At 38.5% G+C, this 17884-nt stretch overlaps 1 long non-coding RNA gene across 1 annotated transcript in view; it reads right to left on the bottom strand.

The window, feature by feature from the left end:
• LOC150009845 (uncharacterized) overlaps positions 1 to 17884 on the bottom strand; it is a 61661-nt gene that overhangs the window by 17772 nt on the left and 26005 nt on the right. The window contains exon 2 of the long non-coding RNA XR_016511206.1: positions 4112 to 4242. This is a non-coding gene — a long non-coding RNA (uncharacterized LOC150009845). The remainder of the gene's footprint in view (positions 1 to 4111; positions 4243 to 17884) is intronic.

Genomic DNA, 17884 nt, shown 5'->3' with positions numbered 1-17884 from the left:
TCACCATTTCGATTCCCAATCAGGATACATGCCTGGGTTGTGAGCCAGGTCCTCATTTGGGATCATGCAACATGCAACCACATGTTGATGTTTCTCTCCCTCCCTTTCTCCCTCCTTTTCCCTCCCTCTAAAAAGTAAAGTTTTTAAATATAAATATACTCTTTAAACAAAGTTATGTAAATATCTAACCACTATGGTGCACACCTGAAAATCGTATAATATTGAAGGTCAACTCTAATTGAACAATTAAAAATTCAAAATACAACATTACCTATGGAAAAAACATGTGTTGAGCACCTGCTATGTACCAGATATTATTCTAAACATTGTGGGTACATCATGAAGAAAACATTCCTGACCTGATGGAGTCTACATTCTAGTCATATTAAGCACTGGATAATAAATAAACAAATCATATAGAAAGGGGTTAATATCCAAAATTTAGAAAGAACTCACACAATTTAAAACCAAAAAAGACAAACAATCCAATTTAAAAATAGGCAGAAGATCTGAATAATCACTTCCTCAAAGAGGACATACAGATGGCCAATGGACATATGAAAAGATGCTCAGTGTCACTAATCATAAGAGAGATACACATTAAGCTTACAATGAGATACCACCTCACACCTATCAGAATGGCTATCATCAATAAATGCACAAACAATGAGGGCTGGCAAGGATGTAGAGGAAAGTGAACACTTGTGCATTGTTGGTAGGAATGCAGATTGGTGCAGCCACTGTGAAAAGCAATATGGAGATTCCTCAAAAGTTTTTAAATGGAGCTGTCTCCCTGGCTGGTGTGGCTCAGTGGATTGAGCACCAGCCTGTGGACCAAAGTATCACCAGTTTGATTCCCAGTCAGAGCACATGCCTGGGTTGCAGGCTAGGTCCCCATTTGGGGGCACTTGAGAGGCAACAACACATTGATGTTTCTCTCCCTCTCTTTCTTCCTCCCTTCCCCTCTCTCTAAAGATAGACAGAGAGATAGATAGATAGATTTTTTTTTTTAATGGAAATGTCTTATGACCCAGTGATTCCACTTCTGGGTATATATTCAAAGAAACCCAAAACACTAATCTGAAATAATATATTCACCTCTATGTCCATAGCAGCATTATTTACAATACCTAAGGTATGGAAGCAACCCAAGCACCCATCAATAGACACGTAGATTAAAAAATGGTGGCACATGTATACAATGGAATATTACTCAGCCATAAAAAAAAAAAACTCTCACCATTTGTGACAGCACAGATGGAAATAGAGAGCTTTATGCTAAGTGAAATAAGTCAGTCAAAGAAAGACAAATACCATATGATTTCATTTTATCTGGAATCTATAAAACAAAATAAATGAACAAATAAAATAGAAACAAACTTATAGATGTAAGAGAGCAAATTGATAGTAGCCAAACAGGGGATGGGGGTTAGGAGACTGGATGAAAAAGGTGAATGAATTAAAATATATAAACTTGTAGTTACAAAATAGTCATGGGGATGTAATGTATAGCATAGGGAATGTAGTCAATAATATTATGATAACTATGTATGGTGTCATGTAGGTACTGGAAATATCAAGGAGAACACTTGTAAACTCTGTGATTGTCTAATACACTATGCTGTATACCTAAAACTAATACAAAATAATATTGAGTGTAAACTGTAATTAAAAAATAAAATTTAAATTAAAAAAAACACATGGTATGTCAGAGATGAGAAGTATTATAGTGTAAGAAACAGAGCAGCACAAAGGGAGTGTAGAAACAGGTTGCAGTATCAAGGAGAGTTAAGCTTGGCCTCTTGAAGAATTTGACACCTGAGCAAAGGCTAGGAGGAGAATACCTGGGAGAAGAATATCCAGACAGCGGTACCTGACTGTGTGAATGTTCTCAGGTATGTGCCTGATGCACCAGAAAAATAGCAAGGAAACCTGGGGATGGATTGTAGTGAGAAAAAAGTAGATGTCAGAGAGATACAGGACCAGACTTCAAAGAACTGTTAGATGGTTGCAAGGATTTCAGCCTCTACTTTCAGTGAGCTGAGAAGCATTGCAGTATTTTGAACAGAAGAGGACCATGGGTTCTCTGATGTTTTAATAAGATCATTCCAATGGCTCTGTGAGAACAGACTACAACAGAGTACAGGTAAACTAGGGAGACCTGTTAGAAAGTTCTCATAATTCTTAGGAAGGTTCTCATAATAATTCTTAGAAAGGATGTAGAAGTGTCTTGCACAAGATGACAGCAGAGGAAGCAAATGCATTTTTTTTCTTTTTTTTTTTAATGTGGTAAAATACACATAACATAATATTTACCATCTTAACCATGTTTAAGTGTACAGCTCAAAAACATTAAATACACTCACATTGTTGTGTAATGATCACCACTTCCCATCCCCATAACTTTTCAATTTTTTCTAGCGATGTAGAGGTAGCTGTACATCTTGACAGATGGTAGATATTTTATCAAATATCATAAGCATATCCTTTTGAACAAAATGTGGCCCAGGAAGTCACACATTGAACTGTGGAAATTATTTTCATTGAATTTGTCTGTTGGAGATGTTTTTATAAAGACCCCGGGATTGCTGGACTGGGGGCTACAAGATTAGGTTTTCAGCATATAGCAACCTCTTGTCAAAGTAAAACATTCCCCTATGAAGCGTTTCCCTTACACATTTCTGGAAATCAGCTTGGATTTTGGAAAAAGTTAAGATATTAGTAGATGCTCAAATTGCCACCAAAGGCATTTGAAAACTGGAAGCATTCTGCTAGGCCCAGGGGTCATAGTTGGTACATGGACAGATGGGGATACTGAAGCAAAAATGTACCCTCATGATTAAGGCTGCATGGACTGCAGCCAGGCATGGGGCTGAGGGGAGATGCCTTCCACCAGGGCATTGCACCCTCTGAAAATGGTGCCGTGGTCTGGATAGGAGAGCTCATACCCAATTTTCTGGAGGGTCTCAAGGATCAACACACATCAGCCCCCAGGTCTCTGCATTCTATCTTGGCACTATACATACCCCAAAAATATCATGATAGTTTGGAGCCCATGGTAGTACCAAAGGACTAATCCAGGAGTTGTCAGCATTTTTCTATAAAGGGCCAGATAGTAAATATTTTAGGCTTTGCAGTCACACAGTGTCTCTAACAATTCTCAGATATGCTATATTAGGGCAGAAGCAGCTATTGTCAATATGTAAATAAATAAGAAAATTATCATGGTTGTATTCCAATAAAGTTTTATTTGTGAACACCAAAATTTGAATTTTATATAATCGTTACATGCCACAAAATATTATTTTTGTATTTTTTCAACCACTTTAAAATGTAAAAACCATTATCATTTTGCTGGGCAAAAAAAAAAGAAACAAACAAAACAAAACAGGCAGTGGCTAGATTTGGTCTGCCAGCCCTGACTGAACAGTGTGTCTTAGAAGGGCCCTTGTGGCTACCTGGGCAATCACCAGGGCCAGGCCCTCCTACTGGCTGTACTGGAAGGGAGGCTCCTGCCTTCTGCTCCCTCAGGTGCAGTCAGGCTGAGCACAGAGCTTCAAGGTCATGCTTGCTATGGTTGTCTTTCTGCAGCAGCTCCAGCTCAGTGGTAAGTGCTGTTAAGTCAGATGTGCTAGATCAGGGCCCTCTGATAACTCACAGAGAAGCCACACGAATTAGAATAAGTCACCTGCTGTCCATGACACTTTCCTGCCATCTACTGGAAAACTGTTATAGTAATAACTAGATCTCTAACCTATGTATTTGAATAGCATTTCCTTGGAGTTTTGTAATAGTCTTTTGTTCAATTTAAGCAGTGACCCTGGATTCAGGAAATATAGAAGGGAAAGTAACTAACTCACAGGAGTACCAGAAGATGCCGTGCACATGACAAAAAGACCTCTCTTCTACAACCTCTTAGAATTTAGGAAAAGACAGGAGGAAGGAAGAAAGGAAGAAAGGAGGGGAGGACGAGATCTCATCTCTTCTTACACAGGGTTTGGGCTTGCTTTAGTTCAAAGTGGTCATTTAAGATGAAATCTCCTGGTGTAAACTAAATACTTTATTTAAGCTACCTTTTGGTTTCTCCAAATGCACATTCCAGTATGCATACCTTGTTATGATTTGTCTCTCCCCTATATTGAATTAGATTAGTTAGTGCTCTGCCTTACACTTGAGGTGTTCTGCCAACAGAAAATCTTTCTCAGGTAACTGAGAGTCCCACGAACTTGCTTCCACCGAACCCTAGAAAGATAGAGAAGAGGAGAAGCCATTAGTATGACAGACCTTCAAAGCTGCAGTCCACACAGCATGGGGATTCTATTAATTTTGAAAGGACTCCAAGATGACAGCAAGGAGAACCTGAATGAAGTTAAGCTTTTCCACTGACTGTATGATGTTGGGATAGCACCTGGCATCCTCATGCCTTAGCTTATCTGTACCTTTTATGAAAACAACATTTCTGGACAATGCTGTCTCACAGAAGTTATATGAGAGTAGAATGAACATACTTTGTACAACATGTGCAATCCAGTGACCAAACAGCTGGAGTGAAAACAGGAAGTGAAAGAAAAAGGGCCAGTTCTACTTATGTCAAGTGTAATAGAAGAGCCACGAAGCACAAAGGTAATTGATATCATGACTGCAGTCATTCAGGACCTAGCAATGAATCCACAGGTGTCAAAATAAAACAGGAGAAGGGTCAGAGACTGAGACCAAGAGGTATTTGCAAAGTCCATAAGGTCAACCTTCTCTAATTTAAAACAAAAACCTTTACTATTTACTCTAAGGAATCAGGGAAGAAAGAAGCAGAGGGTGATCTGTTTTTGCCTTGAAGCAGTCTCCTGGATATTTCCAGCTCTCTCAGGGAAGTTAAGAATCCAGGTCAAGAGTTTCCACAGCAAAATAGGTGTGGGCACAGCTAAGACTCAGGAAACCCAAGGTGCACATCAGCTGGAACTTAGGGGAATTGGGATGCAGAGAGCCTCATTTCAGGTCTGGAGTAGGGGAAAGCATAAAGTGCAAACATCAGACCCAGATTTGGTAATAAAATTGTCTGAAGAAGATCCAGCAGATCCCAGTGTTATGACAGCTGCACAGAAGCAGCTGGGCATCAAGGATGCCAGTGTGGGGAATGTTGCTAGAGAAAAGCTGTGTCTTCCACACACTGACAAGGCACTTGATGTAAATTATTCTTTATAAACCTAAAAACAAGTTTCTGCCTCTTCATTCACACCCTGTGACTAAACTTCCACGTTGAAGCTTCTTTTTGAGAACACGGGGTTTCTCTGGGCCTGGTGTGATGTGAAGGGCATTTGGCATGACACTACAGCACACAAGACACAGGCCAATGTTCACATTCACTCTGACTCAGATAAGAAAGATGGGTACCACCATTGGCTCACCTGCCAACACTTCCTACAAAACTCTCAGGAGGATCAAGAGCAAGACCCTCAGACTCTCTTCTTCCCTTCCTTCTTGAAGTGCTCCCATTTGCCACCACTTTTCGCCATCAGCAGCCCTACCAGTCATGCAGGAAGAACATAGCTGCCCTGGCCTCCAAGCAGACATGTGTCTGTCCTCAGAGAGCTGGCACTGTGTCTTGTGCTGCTCACCAAGCCATCACAAAATCCTTTTTACCCCACCACCTAACCACAATTTGAGATCAGATTATAACTTCATGGGAATTTCCTGAAGACCTGAGAACAAGCCAAGGGATAAATAACAAAATGACTTAGAATTGGGTCCCACACCTGTCCTGCAGGCCTCTGACTAACTGTTCACCTCACATCAGTCAGCCTCTCCATGGCCATAAGTGATCACCACCAGTACTAGCAAGGTCATACTTTGGCCTTCATCTGCCACTCCTGTGAGATATTTCTCAATTTTTTCAGAATTCAGATATTTGGGAGTGTATTTATTCAATTTTCTCAGAGACCTCAATACCTTACAAGTCCTAGGTCCTGCCTAGAATCCACCACTTCCTAGCTGATTGGCAATAAAGGCCCACTCCCTTTCAGGGAAACCCCCTACACTCTTGGTGTGGTCATACCTTGAGACCTTGACCCGACTATCCCCTGTGAGATGCAGAGGATGAAGTGAGAAAATGTATCATGATGCCAGCAGCTCCCTCCACTCTGACAGGCTCCATGTGGCCCTAGGGTTTTTCTGCTTTCCAGACAGGTAGGCAGACTCACCCAGTGCTTTGGGGAAAGGGAGTCACTGTGCAAGGAGAAAATAAAAAAGGTACACCCTTGGTTTTTTATTTCAAAAAGTATAATCCAGTTTGAGACCAAAGATCTAAAATGTGATGAAGTGGAAAAATACAAGGTTTGATGTTCACCCTCACTACCATCCTCATCTGCAATGCACTGATATATATAAAAGGGAAGCTAAGGATGTGCCTTCAATGTATACTAAAAAACATATGTAATCTAGTTTGTGTGTTTGTGTGTGTGTGTTAATGTGTGTGCACTCTCCAAGCTGAGCAGGGAAAAAACTGTTGACAGCAAACATGAGGCTTAGGCACAGCCCTACTGCCATGCTCTTGACCCTTCCTTCCCTGGGCAGAGTGGTGGGCACACAGTGGACTCTACCTTGAAGTATGTGAGTCTGATCTAGAACTGAGACCAGATAATAGCCTGGAAGAACCAGCATCAGAACTCAGATGCCTGTGTTGTCAGGTCTCAGAGGAGTAGTATGAATGGGTGTGTCTAGATACCAAAGGACCCATAGCAGCTTCATCTGTCCCAAACCTGAAAAACATGAAAGAATATCCCTCAATTACCAATGACCCAAGTGGGACTTGGAAGTTAGATAACCCAAGTGGATGTACTCAGAGTCTTTAAACTGGAATGCAAGGAAAGGAACCCACTTGGGCAGTATCCACTGAGGCCAGGTGCAGATGCTGCTACTATCTCAGCATATCTCTGTCCCAGGAAGCCAAGAGACCGTGGACACCATTCCCAGAGCCCTGCCAGTACTTCTTCAGATGGCCCCAGAGGATATGAAACATATGCTGAAAAATAGGTGGGGATTATCAGAGGCCAGGAAAGAACAAAGCCTTAGGAGAAGCTGCTGTCCTGATGGTACCAGATGGGCGGTTGTGTCAAGCCCTGTGCTCTCTAGCTAGAATCAAGCCAAGAATGAGATAAGGAGGAGCTAGTGAGTTTTAAACCTAAAACAACTGAGCAATTACTAACTCAATAGAATTAACCAGGAAGTGGTTGGTTTACGTCCATCAATCACAAAAGAAAAAAAAATAGACCAGAATTATGGAAAATAATGCAAGTTACATTTCTTTCATACCTATGTCTAACTGAAAGCTTTGAACCACTGTGAAGACATTTTCACAATCTGCGAGTCCCCACTGACAGCCTACACCAAGCAGAATTTACCTCCCCTGCTTCTCCCCATAGGCCCAACCCCACTCACAGCTGGGTTGTGACACCAGTGTGACAGATGTCCAAAACAAGAGGAGAAAACAAGTTCCATTGGATTGTAAACCCTGAAGAAAAAACAAACAGAAAGAGCCACTTACTAAGAAGGGCTCCTGGTGGCTAACTGGGCTCAAATAAAAAAGCAGAGCCTAGCAGCCATTTTGGCACAGGGACTTCTTGCACAAACAGCACTTCATGGAGAAGACTGCATTGAACTACTGGCCTGTACTGTTTCTGCCATCTGAACCAGCCCTTATTAAGGTTTCATGGAATTCTATTGCAATCAGTAAGATCGAGGCTTTCCTCATCCAATCAGATCTATGCAGGTCTGATCAATCATAGTGGCTCTATTCTGACCAGTTAGTCAGGATAATGCCTTTTGAGCTCATCAAACTGTAAGGATTCAGAGTCCTCATTTGCATGAGGATGGAATAATCAAGGACCAGGGATGGGGACCTCTGTCCATATAAGCCAAGGAGTGAGCTTTTCCTTCCCATCAAAGACTGAGTCTTCCTGGCTGAGCTGAAACACAAATGACTCACCTTGACAGACCACTATGAAGTAGTCCAGAGCAATGCAAAGCTGTCTAGCCAGAAAGGGGCCCCAGGACCACCTGACCCCAGAGCTGTTCTACAGCCATCTGGATGCTCATCATGCTATATCACAATTGAGCTGTTTTTCACTGAATAAAGTTTCCTTCTTCACTGCACCCCAAATTGGGGATTCTTGTTGGCACTGAGTTGATGGCATCAATTATCAGTTGACATGATTGACTTGATTGTAATTTAAGTTACTGCTTTTTAAAAGGATTCCTTCAGGTTGGAATGATTCATTTGGAGTGAAAGTCAATAAACTTCAGGCCACAAACAGAGATCAAGCTTCTCCAACCTTTTCAATGATATTGCAATGTATTCTGGTGTAGTCAAGAAACAGGTTCCTAAGTGTGCCCACACTGTCCCCTGCTGGAAGCTTCCAGTAGCTATGCACCACAGTCATCCACAAGCTCTCCAGTACCAGGGCTGGCGTGTGAACCAGAGGAGCGCTCAGAGCTTTGAGCAACCAACATTTCACCGCTAACATGTCTGTCTTCATTATAAACACTAGCTAAGTAGCCTTCTGAATAGCATTGTTCTTTTTTTTATTGAAAGAAAAAAATTTTAATAATTAAAAAACAGAAAACAAACCTCCCAAATTTCCATCAACCATGCTTGAGAAAAGGCAGAATTATTTTGTTGTTTCCTCTGTAGAAAATATTACAAAATCACTGTTGAATGGAAAGATAACAAAAGAAGATTTAGGTGAGTAACAGTCAAATAATGTGGAAACAAAGAGTTATGGAAGTGTCAGACAGTAAATTAACACTATTAATAGTATTTTTCCAGAGTTTTATGATGTTTACCTGTAATTTTTTATTTGTTTTCTAAAAGAGGGCTCTCCAAAGATATAGGATGTTATCATGAAATAACCTGAATTTATCCCAGAGTATTTCTTGAAGACTTCAGCTTTTGCTTTTGTATTTTCTTCAACTCTAGTCCTACCTTAAATTTGACTTTAATATCTATGAATATGATTTTCCAATGAATAGCATTGTTCTTAATTCTGAGAAGTTGTATGCCAGACACTGACTTGGGCCATGTGAGCTGCATCGGGACCACAAGATGCCCATAGAGGAGACAAGCTGGCAACTATGGGAGCCAAGCCTGAGCTAAGAGGAGGCTCAAGAGGTGGCTTGTGTCTCCATGTGGGGATACAGGCTCTGTTGCCACTAAGATCCCAAGTGGCTGTCCCTTCCACCATTCGCTGGTACATCAACAGAAGACCCTTTCATGGCAGTGAAGGAGTAATTCCATGTGGCTTCTGTGGCCCAGAAAGTCCCTAGAACCACCTCATGGATGAGACTCAGGAGCAGTAATTATCAGGGGTAGCTCTGAGGAACTTTCTGAGGGAGGGCAGCAGCTGGATCCATAAAATGAGAGTAGTGTAAAATTGTCATAATCAGAAAAAATGTTAAAACTTTTAGAAAGCCACCCAACATTAAATGTTAACTTTGAAACCTACTAAAATTCCAAGTTTAGTTATGTTATAATTAATAATAGTCATTTAACTGTGGGAACAATTTTTATTTATTAATATTACCACATTGTGTTTTTAAAATGCATCAAAAAAACAGAAATGTCTAGGAAAATTTTTCTCTTATTTTTCTGTATTCTTATAGTACAAGTTATATCGTACTTATAATCCTAAAAACATTTTTATTTTAAAAAAAGAAAGAACATTTGGAAACAAGAGAGGATATATGAAGAACAATTCCCCAGGAAGATAGCAGTTTAGAGTGCTTGTCCTTGGGCAAAAAGAAAACTCCATCTGCTTCCCAAAGAGGCATCAGGTGGCCAGCATGTGGTCTGCTTTGATGTGGTACAGAAGAGCTGAGGTCTCAGGCCTTCTGGTCCTCTCTTTCCTCTGAAACAGAACAGGATGCTGTCGGATGAGGAAAGGGCTGCTGACATGAGCAAAAGGACAGCAAATACCTGAAAGTAAAGCCCAAGGAATGGCAGAGGGAGCTGAAAGGGACACTGAGGGAACAAGGAATCTAGTGATCAGAAGTGTGAACCTGAGGCTGGACTCCAGCGGGTTGCGGGGACCACTTTCCTGGCTTTGGAGGCAATGGGAAAACTCTTTACCATGGCTCCCCTGACTAACCCTTTTTCTCAAAATACTAATAATAGTTACCTGCCTCCTAAAGCTGTGGAGAGGGTACATAACTCAATATCCAGAGAGCACCTGAAAGAGGGCTCACACAGAGCAAGTACCCAGTAAGTACTGTGTTAAATGACTGTTTATTTGCAGAGCCCCTGAGGAACTTTGGAACAAACTTGGGGTGCACCATTAAAGGAACACACTAGCTCCTTCTTTGTCCTTTGGAGATACATCACATAAACTGTGGCAAAAACTTTGACTTGCCTTCACAATTTCTGTGATGACAAATCTGTGCATATGGTTTTTGAAATGTATTTACTTTTTTATTACTGTGGTATAATATGCAAACAAATTTACCATTTTTAAATTATTTTTAGATATCCAGTTAAGTGGAATTAAGCATATTCACATTGTTGTGCAACCAGGACCACTATCCATCTTCAAAACTTTTTCATCATCTCAAACTAAAACCCTGCCCCCATTAAACAATAACTTCTTATTCTCTCCTGGCCCAAGCACTGGCACCCACCATTCTAATTTCTGTCTTCATGAACTTATCTACTCCAAGTATCTCATGTAAGTAAAATCATGCAATATTTGTCCTTTTGTGACTGGATATTTCAGTTAGCGTGTCCTCAAGGTTCAGCTATTTTGTAGCATCCGTCAGAATTTTCTTTCTACTTAAGCCTGACTGATATTCATTGAATTTGTAGGTCATATTTTGTTTATCCATTCATTCATTTAGACATTTGGGTTGTTTCCACCTTTTGACTACTATAAATAATGCTGTTACACAGAAAAAAAAAATTTTTTTTTAAAGAATGAGGATAGTTTAAGGGGACTTTAAGGCAACATGAAATGTTAACAACATTCACATCATAAGGTACCAGAATGAAAAGAGACAGAGCAAGGGGTCGAGAACCTATTTGAAGAAATAATGGCTGAAAACTTCCCAAATCTGTTGAAGGACAAAAACACAGAAGTCCAGTAAGTTCAGACAGTCCCAAATGAGATGAATTTGAAAAGGCCCACACCAAAAAACATCATAATAAAAATGGCAAAGGTTAAATACAAAAAGAGAATCATAAAAGCAGCAAGATAAAAACAGTTAACTACAAGGGAACTCCCATAAAATTGTCACTGATTTCTCAACAGAATTTTTTCAAGCGACATGGGATTGACATGATCAAAGTGATAAAAAGCAAGTGCCTACAACCAAGACTACTTTACCCACCAGGGCTATAGTTTTAAATTAAAGAAGAAATAAAGAGCTTCTCAGACAACATAAAACCAAAGGAGTTTATTATCACCAAACCAGCATTACAAGAAATGTTAAAGTGCAAGCTGGAAGAGGAAAAGGAAGAAGAAAAGAGGAGGAGAAGGAGGGAACAGAGAAGGAGGAGGAGAAAGAGGAGGAAGGAGGAGGAGGACAAGGGGAAGCAAAAGAAGAGGAAAAGGGAGTAGGAGGAGAAGACAAAAACAGAAGTAAAAAAATAAAATGGCAATAAATACATTCCTATCAAGAATGGTTTTACATGTAAATGGCTTAAATGCTTCAAGCAAAAGACACAGGATAGCTGAATGAATAAGAAAGCAAGACCATAAAAAAAAAAGAAAGACCATATATATATGATGTCTATAAAAGACCCACCTCAGAATGAAAGATACACAGAGACTAAAAGTAAAAGGATAGGAAAAGATATTTTATGCAACTATAAATAAAAAAAAGCTTGTGAAGCAATACATATATCTGACAAAATTGACTTTAAAACAAGGGATATAGTAAGATACATAGAAGGACAATGCATAATGATAAAAGGAACATTCCAACAAGATAACATCACTATGGTAAACATTTATGTACCAAACAAGGAACACCTAAATGTGTAAAGCTAACCTCATGAACATAAAGGGAGAGACTGACAGTAGTATGGTCATAGTAGAGAATTTTAACACCCCATTAACATAAATGGATAGAACTTCCAGACAGAAAATCAACAAAGAAACAGTGGCCTTAAATGACGCATGCAGATTTAATGGATATCTTCAGAGCACTGTAACCCCAACGAAGCAAGATATACATTTTTTTCAAATGTCCATGAAACATTTTCTAGAAGAGACCACATATTAGAACAGAAAACAAGTCTCAATTAATTAAAGAAAACTGAAATTATATCAAGCATCTTTCCTCACCAAAATGGTATAAAATTAAAAATCAACCACAAAAATAAATTGAAAAACACACAAAGTCATGAAGGCTAAATATAATGTTACTAAACACTGAATGTGATAACAATGAGATCCAGGAAGAAATCAAAAGTTACCTTGAAACAAATAAAAATGAGAACACAAAACCCAAAATCTATGCGACACAGCAGAAGAAGCAGTCTTAAGAATTTTTATTTATAACATTATTGGGTCTACCTTAGAAAACAAAGAAAACTCAAATGAACAATCTAACTTTACAGTTAAAGGAACTGGAAAAACAACAAAGCCCAAAATGAGTACAGGGAAGAAAATAATAAAGATCAGAGCAGAAGTAAATGAAATAGAATCTAAAAACAATACAAAATATCAATGAAGCCAAGAGATGGTTCTTTGAAAAGATAAACAAGATTGACAAACATTTAACCAGATCCACCAAGAATAAAAAAAGAGCAGATCCAAATAAATCAAATCAGATATTTTTTTTTAAATTGACCACTGACACCAAAGAAAATACCAAAAAAATGTAAAAAAATGTTATGAACAACTCTATAACAACAAATTAGATAATCTGGAAGAAATGGGTAAACTCCTAGAAAAACACAATCTTTTAAAATTGAATTTTAAAGAATCAGAGAATCTGAATAAACAGATTACAACCTGTTAAATGGAAGCAGTAATAAAAAAAATCGCAACAAATAGAAGTCCTGGACTGGGCAGCTGCACAGGTTAATTTTACCAAACATTCAAAAAAGAACTAACACTTATCCTTCTCAAAATGTTGCGAAAAGTCCAAAAGGACAGAAGATTCCCAAGCTCATTTTAGGAGGCCTGCATTATTCTAACTCCAAAACTAGATAAAGACAGTACATGAAAAAAAAAATGTGTAGGTCAATATCCATGAGCGACAAAGATGCTAAAATTTTCAACAAAATGCTAGCAAACTGGATCCAGCAACACATTAAGAAAATCACATACCATGCATAATCAAGTGGGATTTATCCTGGGGATACAAGTTTGGTACAATATCTGCAAATAAATAAACATGATATATTGCATAAACAAAATGAAGGATAAAAGCCACACAATCATATCAATAGATTCAGAAAAAATTTTTTGATAAAACTCAACCCCCATTTATAATTAATAAACTCTCACCAAAGTGAAAATAGAGGAAACTTATCTCAATGCAATAAAGGCCATATATGAGAAACCAACAACCAAAATCATACTCAATATGCAAAAACTAAAACTGTTTTTCTTTTTATTTTATTTTATTTTTATTTTTATTATTTCTTTTTAATTTTGGTTTTTCAATTACAGTTGTCCCCTTTTCCCCTAATTTCTCTCCCCCACCCAGCCCACCCCCTCTCCCGCAATCATATCCCTCCCCGTTGTCCATGTCCATGAGTATTTTATACAGTTTCTTTGACTAAACCCTTCCCTTACTTATCCCCCTTCTCTCCCTCTCCCCTCCCCCCTATTGACTGCTATTCTGCTCTTTGTTCTATTTAGTTCCTTTGTTTGTGCTGTTCTTTAGTTTCCTGTATTACGTGATATCATATGGTATTTTTCTTTCTTTGCCTGGCTTATTTCACTAAGCATAATTCTCTCTAGTTCCATCCATGTTGTTGCAAATGGCAGGAGTTCCTTCTTTCTTTCTGCTACATAGTATTCCATTGTGTAAATGTAGCACAGTTTTTTGATCCACTCCTCTACAGATGGGCACTTAGGTTGTTTCCAGCACTTAGCTATTGTAAACAGTGCTGCAATGAACATAGGGGTGCATAAGTTCTTTTGAATTGGTGTTTCAAGATTCTTCGGGTATAATCCTAGTAGTGGAGTCGCTGGTTCAAAAGGCAGTTCCATTTTTAATCTTTTGAGGTAATTCCATACTGTTCTCCATAGTGGCTGCACCAGTCTGCATTCCCACCAACAGTGCAGTAGGGTTCCCGTTTCTCCACATCCTCGCCAGCACTTGTTGCTTGTTGATTTGTTGATGATGGCCATTCTGACTGGTGTAAAATGGTATCTCATTGTGCTTTTTATTTGCATCTCCCTGATGGCTAATGATGTTGAGCATTTTTTCATGTGTCTATGGACCTTCTGTATGTCCTCTTCGGAGAAGTGTTTGTTCAGGTCCTTTGCCCATTTTTTAATTGGGTTGTTTGTTTTCTTAATGTTGAGTCGAATCAGCTCTTTATATATTTTGGAAATCAGTCCCCTGTCTGTGATGTCATTGGCAAATATGTTTTCCCATATGGTTGGTTTCCTTTTCATCTTGCTGATGTTTTCTTTTGCTGAGCAGAAACTCCTTAGTTTGATGTAATCCCATTTATTTATTTTTTCCTTTATTTCTCTTGCTTTAGGAGATGTATCCGTGAAGAGACTGTTACGTGAGATATCTGATATTTTCTTGCCTATGTTTTCCTCTAGGACTTTTATGGTGTGACGGCTTACATTTAAGTCTTTGATCCATCTTCAGTTTATTCTCGTGTGTGGTGTAAGTTGGTGGTCTAGTTTCATTTTTTTGCAGGTCCCTATCCAGTTCTCCCAGCACCATTTGTTAAAGAGGCTCTTCTCACTCCATTTTATGTTCCTTCCTCCTTTATCAAATATTAGTTGACCATAGAGGCCTGGCTTTATTTCTGGACTCTCTATTCTGTTCCACTGATCTATATGTCTGTTCTTATGCCAGTACCAGACTGTTTTGATTACAGTGGCTTTGTAGTATTGTATGATTTCTGGTGTTCTGATTCCTCCTGCTGTGTTCTTCTGTCTCAAGATTGCTTTTGCTATTCGGGGTCTTTTTTGGTTCCATATGAATTTATGGAGTATTTGTTCTAGGTCTGTGAAATATGTCATTGGTATTTTAATAGGGATTGCATTGAATCTGTAAATTGCTTTGGGTAGTATGGCCATTTTGATGATGTTGATTCTTCCCATTCAAGAACATGGTATTTGCTTCCATTTATTTGTATCTTCCTTAATTTCTTTCTTCAATGTTATGTAATTTTCAGAGTACAGGTCTTTTATCTCTTTGGTTAAGTTTACTCCTAGGTACTTTATTTTTCTTGTTGCTATAGTAAATGGTATTTTCTTTTTTGTCTCTGTCTCTGCTATTTTATTGTTGGTGTACAGAAATGCCTTAGATTTCTGTATATTTATTTTGTACCCTGTGATTTTGCCAAATTCACGTATCATATCGAGTAGTCTTTTAGTGGAGTTTATAGGATTTTCTAGGTATACTATCATGTCATCTGCATATAATGAAAGTTTTACTTCCTCTTTCCCAATTTGGATGCCTTTTATTTCTTTTTCCTGTCTGATTGCTGTGGCTAGGACTTCCAACACTATGTTGAAAAGGAGTGGAGAGAGTGGACAACCTTGTCTAGTTCCTGAGTTCAGGGGGAATGCTTTCAGTTTTTGTCCATTGAGTATGATGTTGGCCTCAGGCTTCTCATATATAGCCTTAATTATGTTAAGGTATGCTCCCTCTATTCCCATTTTGCTGAGTGTTTTCATCATAAATGGGTGTTGTACTTTATCAAATGCTTTTTCTGCATCTATAGATATGATCATGTGATTTTTGTCTTTCATTCTGTTTAGGTGATGTATTATATTTATTGATTTGCGAATATTTAACCATCCTTGCATCCCTGGAATGAAGCCCACTTGATCATGATGTATGATCTTTTTGATGTATTGCTGGATCCTGTTTGACAATATTTTATTGAGGATTTTAGCATCGATGTTCATCAGTGATATTGGCCTGTGGATTTCTTTCTTTGTTGTGTCTTGACCTGGTTTTGGGATTAGGATAATACTGGCTTCATAGAAAGAGTTTGGGATTTTCCCCTCTTCCTGGATTTTTTTGGAACAGTTTGAGGAGGATAGGAGTTAGTTCTTCCCTGAATGTTTTGTAGCATTCGCCTGTGAAGCCATCCGGTCCAGGGGTTTTGTGTGCAGGGAGATTTTGGATTACTGTTTCAATTTCCTTTTTTGTTATTGGTCTGTTGAGACTTTCCACTTCTTCTTGATTCAGTTTTGGAAGGTTGTATGTTTCTAGAAATTTGTCCATTTGTTCTAGATTGTCAAATTTCTTGTCATACAGTTGTCTGAAGTAATTTCTAACTATCATTTGTATTTCTGTGGTATCAGTCGTGATTTCTCCTCTTCCATTTCTGATTTTGTTTAATTGGGTCTTCTCTCTTTTTTTCTTGATTAGACTGGCTAGAGGCTTGTCGATTTTGTTTATTTTTTCGAAGAACCAGCTCCTAGTTTCGTTGATCTTTTGGATTGTTTGTTTAGTCTCTATGTCATTTAGTTCTGCTCTGCTCTTGATGATTTCGTTCCTTCTTCTTGCCCTAGGCTTTGTTTGTTGTTGTTCTAGTTCTTGTAGCATTATGGTTAGGTTTTTTATTTGAGATTCTTCTATCCTTTTCAGATATGCCTGTATTGCTATGAACTTCCCTCTCAGGACTGCTTTTGCTGTGTCCCACAGGTTTTGGGCTGTTGTGTGCTCATTATCATTTGTTTCTAGAAATTTCTTGATTTCCTCTTTGATGTCATTGTTAACCCATTCATTATTTAATAGCATGTTATTCAATCTCCATGAGTATGGGTGTCTTTGATTTTTTTCTCTGAGGTTGATTTCTAGTTTCAAGGCATTGTGATCTGAAAAGATGCTTGATAGGATTTCAATTTTCTTGAATTTGTTGAGGCTTGTTTTGTGACCTATCATGTGGTCTATCTTTGAAAATGTTCCATGTATATTTTGCTTCTTTGGGGTGAAAAGTTCTATATATATCAGTTAGATCCATGTGGTTTAGTGTGTTGTTCAATACCTGTATATCCTTGGTGTTTCTTTGCTTTGATGATCTGTCTATTGTTGATAATGGAGTGTTGAAGTCCCCTACTATGAGTGTGTTGTTGTTGATATCCTTTTTGTGGTCTTCTAGTATTTGCTTTATGTATTTGGGTGCTCCTATGTTGGGTGCATATATGTTTATCAAAGTCATATCTTCTTGATGGATTGTTCCTTTAAGTATTATGAAATGTCCTTCTTTGTCTCTTTTTATTGTCCTTGCTTTGAAATCCGTTTTGTCTGATATGAGGACTGCTACCCCGGCTTTTTTTTCCAGTCCGTTTGCTTAGAATATTTTTTTATATCCCTTTACTTTCAGTCTGTGTAAATCTTTTGTTTTCAGGTGTGTTTCTTGTAGACAGCAAATATGTGGGTCCTGTTTTCTTATCCATTCCGTTACCCTATGTCTTTTCATTGGAGCATTTAATCCATTTACATTTAAGGTTATTATTGACATGTATTTATTCATTTCCCTTTGTACCTCTGTTCCTCTCCTCTCTTGTTCTTTTCTTCTTTTTTCTTAGAACACTCCCTTTAGCATCTCTTGCAATGATGGTTTGGTGGAGATGTATTCCTTCAGTCTTCCTTAGTCTGAGAAACTCCTTATTTCACCTTCTATTTTGAATGAGAGCCTTGCTGGGTAAAGTATTCTTGGTTGTAGGCCTTTGTTTTTCATTGC

The sequence above is a fragment of the Furipterus horrens genome, unplaced genomic scaffold, assembly GCF_987537825.1.
Source record: "Furipterus horrens unplaced genomic scaffold, mFurHor1.1.pri manual_scaffold_5, whole genome shotgun sequence".
Lineage (NCBI taxonomy): Eukaryota > Metazoa > Chordata > Mammalia > Chiroptera > Furipteridae > Furipterus > Furipterus horrens.
Note: the sequence above shows the minus strand (reverse complement) of the source record. Positions and strands in the feature narration are given on the sequence as shown.